Source organism: Vespa velutina, chromosome 9 (assembly GCF_912470025.1).
Source record: "Vespa velutina chromosome 9, iVesVel2.1, whole genome shotgun sequence".
Lineage (NCBI taxonomy): Eukaryota > Metazoa > Arthropoda > Insecta > Hymenoptera > Vespidae > Vespa > Vespa velutina.
Window position 1 is genome coordinate 6,114,910 of NC_062196.1, and position 10,000 is coordinate 6,124,909.

Sequence of the window (10,000 nt, forward strand, 5' to 3'; positions counted from 1 at the left end):
GAAATCGTTGCTTGTGACCTTCGGTCGGTAAAATGAAAATTTTCATTTTCATAGTCAAATCGTTTTGGAATATAACTTCGAGGTAATAAACGAGATTGGATTTCTTCGAAGCGACTATCTCGTCATTTTCGAAGTATTCTTCTCCTTCTTCTTTTTCTCCATCTTTTTTCTTTATAACATACTTTGAATTTATTGTTATACACAACACGTTCCTATTTATTTTTCTTTTCCAAGTACTCGGATAAATAAGAGAACATGTACTTTCTTTTGTGAAGAAATTTTATATTTTTTTTTTTTTTTTTTTTTTTTTTTTTTTTTTTTTTTTTTAAGAAAAAAAATTACTTGAGTGAAAAATCGGAAATAATAAAACCATACGTAGATGTTTTCTACAAATATGAAATACTCGTTCGTGATTGGTCGAAAATTGTCATCGTTAAGGCGGCTTTTAATTTTATCTTCGTATAAAATTATAACTTATTATTCACGTTTTTTTTGCTCCAGGAAATATATTACATTTATTTTAATATTAATATATAGTTTATATATACACACACACATATATATATATATTTATTAATATATTTTTTAATTAATATATGTATCATGAATTTTTCATAACATACGTATAACAAAAAATTGCATTTACGAAAGTAGGCTTAAAGATTCGAGCGCGCCTTCTTATATGTGTAGGTGCGTAAGCGTGTGCGTATTTAGTGAGCTTGTGAATGCGTACGCGTAAAGGTGTGTATCTACGAGTGCTTTTTCTCATCGCCTCGGTAAGCGCGTCGTTTTTAGTAGAAAACGAGGACACGATTGTTTCGCCTCGGTGCTTTTTCGGACGCAACTTGTTTCGCTTCCTGCAAAAAGGTGATTCTTTAACGTCGAACGACGAAAATCCCATAGAAAATTGTGTATAAGTGATTTACGTCCGTTATGCGTTCGTACATATATATATACCTACATACATATATATACACATAGATAAGAGTAATCGGTTAAACGAGTCATCATAGTTCATGGTTATTTTTATATCTTTATTAAGACGAAACACGCAAAATAGATCGATCGGTAAAACAGAAAACCTTTCTTTTATCTCTTTCTCTCTCTCTCTCTATATATATATATATATATATATATATATATATATATATATATATAAAATAATTAATTTCTTAGAAAAATTAAACAAGGAAAAATAATAAAAGAAATTAAATTCTTCAATTGAAAAATAAGTAATTACGTATGCATATATATATATATATATATATATGCATGTATGTATATATGTATGTACGTACGTATAAACATGTACGAATCAAGATGGCGGAGCTTCTTCATGCGACACGACATATCGTGGTTTTACATTCCGTTAATAGAAAGCTACTTGTGAAACGAGATACAATTATGCGAGTTGGTTGGAATGGTAGATGAGTAGAAAAAAAAAAAAAAAAAAAAAAAAAAAAAAATCGCACAGACACACACGCACACACGTACACATACAAAAGAAAAAGAAGAAAGAAAAAAAGAAAGATAGAAGACATGTAGTAAATAAGTAGAAAGTATAAATCGTAGTGATTTCGTGTGAAATCTGGACGATAGTCTCCTTCCTAAGAGTAAGTTCCTTTTTAAATGGGTCAATTGTAGGTTAACTAATTAAATGGCTACAACCAAACCGAGGGAGAATTAAATCGTTAAGCAAGCTGAAACGTTAAGTTACGTCTATTTATTTATCCGTGCTTTAGAGAGCTCACGCATTCGTGATCACCGAATGACAAAATCGTATGTATGTTGTGTATTTTATGTGTGTGTGTGTGTGTGTGTGTGTGTGTATGTATGTGTAACTGTATGTGTAAGTACAGTAAGTAAGTAAGTGTAAATGTAAGCGTACGTTCTACTTTAAAGATACAACTATTACCAACCACCATCGTTGTACTGCTTTAGGTATCTGAATTATTTCGTCACTCAATTGTTCCGTTTCGACGCGATTAGTTGTGGAAAAAAAAAAAAAAAAAAAAAAAAAAAAAAGAAAAGAAAAAGAAAAGACAAACAAGCAAAAAAGGAAGTAGCAAGAAAGTCGAACGAACAAACAACCTGTCGACAGTCGGAATTGAATTTATTCATAAATTAATGATTATAAATATAAACGCGATGATTTTTTTATTTCGCGAAATAATAAACGCTTGCAAGTCATATTTCTATGAAATCGAATTTTTCGCGGGGCGAAAGGGGGTGATAGGAAGAGCGGGAAAATCAGCCAACGTACCACCGATGTCATTCTCAAGGATTTTTCTAAACGACTCATCATCGGGGATCTTATTTCGAGGAATTTAAACGCGACACTCGTTTTTAGGATTTTCCAAGCGGACGCAGTTACAAAGAGGATATATTCTTTTACATCTCATCTTATTTTACAACTTCTTTTGATATTATAGGTTATTTCGTATCTATCATATGTACATATGGCTCGTGTTACTTCTTAGGGCTTGCCCTTTTAGAAACGAGTGATAATCTATCATCTATTTGACAAATAGATGACATTGTTGTCTGCCTTATGAGAATATCGATATTCGATATATACTCACACACGCCCACATACATATATACATACATACATATATATATATATATATAAACATGATACATTTATAATGATAAGAAAATAAAAAGTAGTTTTTGAAATTTTTATGGGAAAATATTCTTTTTCTTTCTTTTTTTTTTTTATTTTATTTTTATTTTTATTTTTTTTTATTTTTTTTTTTATTTTTTTATTTTTTTTTTTAAATTGAATATACCCATCGAGAACTGTCGTGTAAGTCCATTGATGAATATGAAATGATAATAAAAATGAAAATAATAATAAGGCAAAAAAAAAAGGAAAAAAAAAAAGAAAAGAAAAGAAAAAGAAATTTTTTTTTCAACTAATGCTCGTTATCTAGTAAACATCGTTATTAATTAACTTCCAACACTTGGTATTATCACGATGATGGAGTCACGAATACGCGCGTACTCGAAATAATCAAGTGCGACAGCTTTGGTTAAGCGATCGGTCGATAGATGGCGACAATCGCGCAGAATGGCGACGAACCCATCGTCGTCGTCGTCGTGTCATACGAATTCCGTTGCAAACCGAAAGAATCGACATAACGGTGTGCGTGTGTTTGTAAAGCATGCGCTCGCGCGCGTGACACTTGTTGCTAAAAAAAAAAAAAAAAAAAAAAGAAAAAAAAAAGAAAGAAAGAAAAACAAATGGGTAAAAGGAAAAACGTTCGCGGTTTCAAGACAAGATCGTCCAATAGTTTCTATGTACCTCAGTCTCGCGGTAAAATCAGACTTGGAAAAAGGTAACGCAGCACACTTATTGTTAGTCTCTCTTGCCTTCTTCCTTATGGAATCTCGACTATTCGATACCTCCTTGCTTTTCATTTACTACGTGATGGAATGTTAATGAGATTCAAGATAAGTTAAGAAATCATTTTTTTCTTCCTTTTTTTTCTTTTTTTTTTTTTTTTTTTTTTACAAGATAACATTCGCTACAGAAATATGGATGAATAATAATCGTCGAATTGACGCTTTTTATATTCTCTTTTTCTTTTTTCTTCTTCCATTTAAAGGAGAATTTTTTTTTTTAATTTGGTATTATACGCACGCATATGTTTACAACATTTTTAGATACTCTTCTTTATATCAAATTTTATTTTTTCATTATTTAATCATCTATTATTATGTATTTATTATTCTTTATTATATTTTGTATTATTTATTTTTGTATGAATTTATTTTTTAAATTAAGTATTACGATTAATGTTGATTGGTTAATTCTCAATGTATCTTTAAAAAGATTGTTTCCTTTCTTTTTTTGTTTTTTGTTTTTTATTGCTCGATACGATCGTCTACCTATTTTGACCTACTCTTTTATGGGGGAAACAGATATTCTAGAAGACCAAAGTAGTACAATATAGTTCTTCGAAAGTAGTAGAGACTTGCATATAAAGAGAATGTATGTATGTACTTATGTGTATATGTATACATATATATATATATATATATATATATATATATGTACATACATGTAAAAGTAAGTACATAAACCTGTTTCGGAAAGTGAGTGAAAGACTTTCTTTAGATATTTATCTATTGATCGATCGATCGATCGATTGATTTCGACACTTCATGAAAACGTGACGTATTATTCGACATCCGCGTTTTGCTATTACGTTAAATAGAATAGTCGTCGATGGTTACGTTAAAATTCAAGTTTCGAAAGTAATTCTCTAATAATATTTGTTGCATCCGATGGAAATAGAAATTAGAACGCGTTGTCTCGAATTACGAGAACTTTAGTCATATATGCTGAGAATTCAATTGGATCACCTTTCATTTTCGGAAACTCGAAAAACTATCTTTAGCACAAAAGATTATCGTCGTCTTTCTCTATCTATCTATCTTTATATCTATCTATCTCTATCTATCTATATATATATATATATATCCATACATATATACATATGTACAAATATATATACATGTATGTGTATATATATATATATATATATATATATATATATATATATATATATATATCTTTATAACTTGAATTATCGAGAACATTGTTAAAGTGATTTGCGCGACAGTAGCGACACGTCACGGACATTTACCGTAAATATAATCGATTTGATTTTAGATATCGAAATATAGATTGCGAATAAATATAAAGATACGTATTAAGATAGAGAAAGGTAAAATGGCGTCGTGAAAGAAAGAGTGATCATTTCGTTGAAAGTTTCGAAGATGATATTTGCGAGATATTTTGAAGCAAGGGAAAAATTTCAATGGATAGGAAAGGAAGAGGAAGAAGAAGAAGAAAAAAGATGGCAGGAGGAGAGGGAGGAAGAGGAGAAGGAGGAGAGGAAGGAAGAAAGGAAGGAAGGAAGGAAGGAAGGAAGGAGGGAGGTGCACCAAGCAAGATAGGAGGAGGCGATTTTACGCTCGAGGTACGCCTAGGCTAACTTTCTCCGCGAATGAAAAAAAACACGTCATAAGATATATACGCGTTACCTAACCTATAAAGTCTATCTTCGAAGTCGCTGACTCGTGCGTCCTCTTAGAAACCCTCCCTTCCGACACCCCCCCCCTGCCCGCCAGAGCTCTTCAACCCTCTAACATCGAACTCATTCCTTCTCTTTCATTTTTAAACGTATTATATCCTTGTCGCGCCAGTTTTTCTTTTATTTTTTTAGTTTTTCTGTCTCCCTTTCTTTTTCATTAGTTATACATACACATAGACACATACATATATACGTACGTGCATATAATCTACCATTCGACCTTGTTTGTGGGGAAAAAAAAGTGTTCTACGCAGCAAACTTTTTTCATTTGTCCACACACACATACACACACACACACACACACAAAAGTATAAACGTACGTGTACATTCTCGATTTAAAATAATTTCTTAGAAATTATCAACTTAATCGAACGAAAAAAACTTTTGATTTTTCATAATTAGAAATATTCGAGGATTTTAATGTTTTAGACTAATTTGCTTTTCTCATTTCGATAATGAAATAATTCATTAGCTTTGGCTTCTCCCCCTCCACTCTCGGCAATGGACTCTCTTCGATCGATTTCCGTTCTGCGAGACGGTACCACTAACATTTCCACGCATATACACACGTATACGTACACATATATATATATATATATATATATATATATATATACACATGCATATAGAGACATACCATACGTCGGACCGAGGCTTGTGCTTTGCAGTTTAGCTCGTAGTACATACATATGTATATATCATGTATGTACTTACTTCGCTGGATGCGTACCGTTACATCCATCCTACTCTTACATCATTGTTCTACAGCGTTTGCCGATTAAACGGAACTTTAACCTCAAATGAAATTAGATCTTGTTAGAATTGCATTTTCATAGTACTTGAAATATATATATATATACATACATATATATATATATATAATATATATATGTATATGTAAAGGATATAATTCAATTTATTAACATTAAATCAATATTAATCGATATTCGACATATCGATTCCTCTCGAGCGTTATTTTAAAAATACGTCACTGGATTACGCGAAAGAGAGAAAGAAAAATGAAGAAATAAGTCCGTATAAATATAGACGACTTCCTGAAACATTAAACACGAAATATAATTCATGTAATTTATTAACAATAAATTAATATTAATCGATATTTGATTAAAAATAATGTTTCTCGGGCGCCATTTTGAAAATATCTTAGCAAAATTATTTCGCGATATTAAAAATTCGAGATATAATACGATTAATTTATTAACAATGTAATTAATATCAATCGATATTGTATTAAATGATTCTGCTCGGGCGTATATTTTTTAAAATATGTCACGATTGCTCCAAATAAAAAGAAACAAAAAGAAAAGAAAAAAAAAAAAAGTCGCAATTAAGTTCTTACTTACGTGATCGGAGAAAAAAAAAGATCCACGTAATAGAATAGAAACGATCACAATCTAGAACGATCAAAATAGAGAAATATATAATATAAAAATAATATTGTTCCTCTATTGCTCTCGGTTACGTTTAAAGAGAATGAACAAGAAGAAGAAGAAGAAGAAGAACGGAGGCCGACCATGTCTCTAAGGAACGTTGGCCCGTGTCCGTTCTCTCCGCAGGGGCCTTGAAAGGAATGCGCGCGCGCGCGCCTCTTAAAAAGAAATCGGTGAATGCGCTTTTACACGCGTGCTTATAAATAAATGCGTCCAGTGAACCGGACGTGCGATCGTCGAAAAAATATTTGATCCTCTCTTTTTTCGCATCGATACGCGTTCAAAATCTTTTTCAACGTTTTACTTTTATATAATTTTCTGTTAATCGACTTCAAAATTTAAAAAAAAAAAAAACAAAAAGAAAAAAAAAAAAGAAATAGAACTACGATCATTGGACGTACGCGATCAAATTTAATTAATTTTTTTCTTTTTCCTTTTCTTTTTTCTTTTCTTTTATTTTTGTTCTCGCGTTCTCGAAACACGTCGTCCTCTCTTTTTTCCCATAATAGCCCTTCACTTTTCGTTTTTTAGTTTTTTTTTTTTGTTTCTTTTTTTTTTTTTTTTTTTTTATTCTCTTTTTTTAAGACTGTTGAATATTCTTAACGGGAATTGTCAAACGTAACAAAAGTTTTATCAATAATGTTAATAGAAATGATACAAATATTTTATATTACAAAAAAAAAATGGCATATATATATATATATGTGTGTGTGTGTGTATATAAGAAAATAGACAAAAATCGTAAATTTTTTCCTTTTAAAACAAAAAAGAAAATGTATTAATCTGGATTATCGAAAGTAACTTAAAGTATCTCATAAATATACAGATAGGTAGTTTGTTCTACTTTGTTGGTAGTTCTCTCCACTCTCTCTCCTCTCTCTCTCTTCCTCTCTCTCTCTCTCTCTCTCTGTCTCTCTCTGTCTCTCTCTGTCTCTCTCTCTTCTCTTTAGGTATATATATCTATAGTATTTTCCTTGGCACGGCTATCGAGCAAGTAGCAGCAGTAGCAGCGCACCAGTACCAGCTTCTCTTTCGCTTATTGGACGCTTCCATTTTCAGGAGGAAAATGAAAAGGTTTCGATCGCACCTTCTACTTCATTGGATTCTTTTCTCTCTACCAACGTCTCTTACGTAGTACATAGAAATGTAGATGCATACATAGATATATACATATATACATACATCCTCTCTGTGTACTCCTGTAAAAATTCTTTTTTTACAAACTAACTCTCGACGACAAGTCTCTGCATACACACATACAGAAAGAGAGAGAGAGAGAGAGAGAGAGAGAGAGAGAGAGAGAGAGAGAGAGAGAGAGAGAGAGAGAGAGAGGACTTGCGACGCCATATATTCGAGGCGAGGACAATACGCAAGGTTATCGGAAAGCGACAGGGATACTTTGATACTTTATTTCTCTCTTTTTTACACACATTCTCTCTATAAGTGAGAAACGTTACATGTATGTATACATTTGTATATATATATATATATATATATATATATGTATATGATGGTGAGTTGATAATTATTGTCACTTGGTTTATTTTGTTTATTCAATGATTTTACAAAATTTCATCTCTTTCTTCTTTCATGAATGAAAGTATATATTAGTAACGTGTATATATATATATATATATATATATATATATATATATATTTCTGTATATTATTGAGTGAATCGAAATAAATCGTTTATCGACTGACTTTACAAAAGTCGAGAGCGAGAGAATCTTAAAAAAAAAAAAAAAAAGAAAAAAAAAGGATTATTGCTGACTTTGCAATAAACAATATTATTTTATTGGGAAGTAAGCGAATCAAAAGTTATTTCCCTTGACAATAATTAACTTTACTTTCTATTTACCTACCACCTTTATATATATATATATATATATAAGTACATACGTGTATAATGTGCATTGATTAGTAAGCATTAAACGCAAAGATTTGTTTGATCGATTCTGCATCACTAATAATTTCTAATTAATTTAAATAATTAATTTCCTGCGAAATTGATTTACATGAAATATATGAAGCCCCTATATATTTATTCCCGATTCTTTTGAAATTCGCAGACGGTGACATTGAAAAAAGAGACTTTTAGACATGTATTATGTATTAACGTGTTGTTGATCGTCGTTCAAATCGATACGAGACGTTATATATCGTTGTTTATGTGTCACATGTGTCTGTGTGTGTGCACATGTGTGTTTGTACTGTACGTATCGTTGATTAATTTCTTTTGATATGTTTTAACAATCCTTGATTGCCATTGATCGATAATACCAGCCGATCTTATCAGTCCAAAATAAAAATTCTTATCTCTATAAATCTCTTTTGTATTTGCAAAGATATATATATATATATATATATATATATATATATATATACAATGTCTCCTTGATTGTTATTTTAATTATACCATACATACATACGTACACACACGCGCAACTTCTTTTTTTATTATTATTAAACAATAATAATAATAATAATAATAATAATAATAATAATAATTATAATAATAATAATAATAAAAGAGAAGAAACCATAGGAAATTGTCAGTAAGATAACAGATCAATTTTAAATAATGGCGCCCGAAGTTCACCTCCTAATAATCATCAATTATCCTCGAATTTAATTGGTTCCCGTTTACAAACGCAATTTCTGATTGGTCGAACAGAGATACGTAAAGCATCGTTACGAATATCATACATACATAAGTATCTATGATACGTTATACTTTATGTTACGTTACGTTACGTTACGTTACGTTACGTTACGTTACGTTACGTTACGTTACGTTACGTTACCTTAACGTTACGTTTAGGTTACGGTTAGGTTAACACTGTCGTGATGCCGATTCCGTGGACATTTTTGTTTCATGCAAACATAACGTGACGAGTTATCAAAAGCTTGTCACATTAAGGTACTTAAACGATGGCGCACGCGTCACGAGTAATCTTTCCTAGTTGTTTTCGATGTGTGTGTGTGTGTGTGTGTGTGTGAATATATGTATGTGTGTATGTATATATGATGAGTGCCACACACGTGTCATGTCACATCTATATATATATATATACATCATACATGTATATATATATCCATGTACTCTATATGTGTCCTTTCTTTATATATGCAACACAGTGCTACGTCGAATAGCAAAATGGTGGGAGAGAGTAAAGACGTAAGGACAGAGAGAAAGAGAGAGAGAGAGAAAGAGAGAGAGAGAGAGAGAGAGAGAGAGAGAGAGAGATATGTGAGAGAGTAAGAGGCGCTGAGTGTAGAGGTGAGGCGAGGCGAGTGAGGAGTACGACGATGCCGACGCAAATATTGTCGAGCGTCGAGTGACGTCACGAAGAGGGAGAACAGCAGCGCGTACTACGTTCGCGTTTGGCACATGCGTGCGCGCTCCTACGCTACCTTCTGTCCTCATCCCCTCTCCTCGTC

General features: G+C 31.6%; 1 protein-coding gene and 1 long non-coding RNA gene across 5 annotated transcripts in view; one reads left to right on the plus strand and one right to left on the minus strand.

Moving 5' to 3' along the window:
* Nucleotides 1–10,000, minus strand: part of LOC124951575 — a 41,323-nt gene that overhangs the window by 5,004 nt on the left and 26,319 nt on the right. The window lies entirely within an intron of this gene.
* LOC124951577 overlaps nt 2,704–10,000 on the plus strand; it is a 127,586-nt gene continuing 120,289 nt past the window's right edge. For 3 of the 4 annotated variants that reach the window (XR_007101648.1, XR_007101647.1, XR_007101645.1), the window contains exon 1: nt 4,606–4,991. This is a non-coding gene — a long non-coding RNA (uncharacterized LOC124951577). Of the gene's footprint in view, nt 3,342–4,605; nt 4,992–10,000 lie in introns of those variants that run through there. The other variant, XR_007101646.1, reaches the window with a different exon arrangement.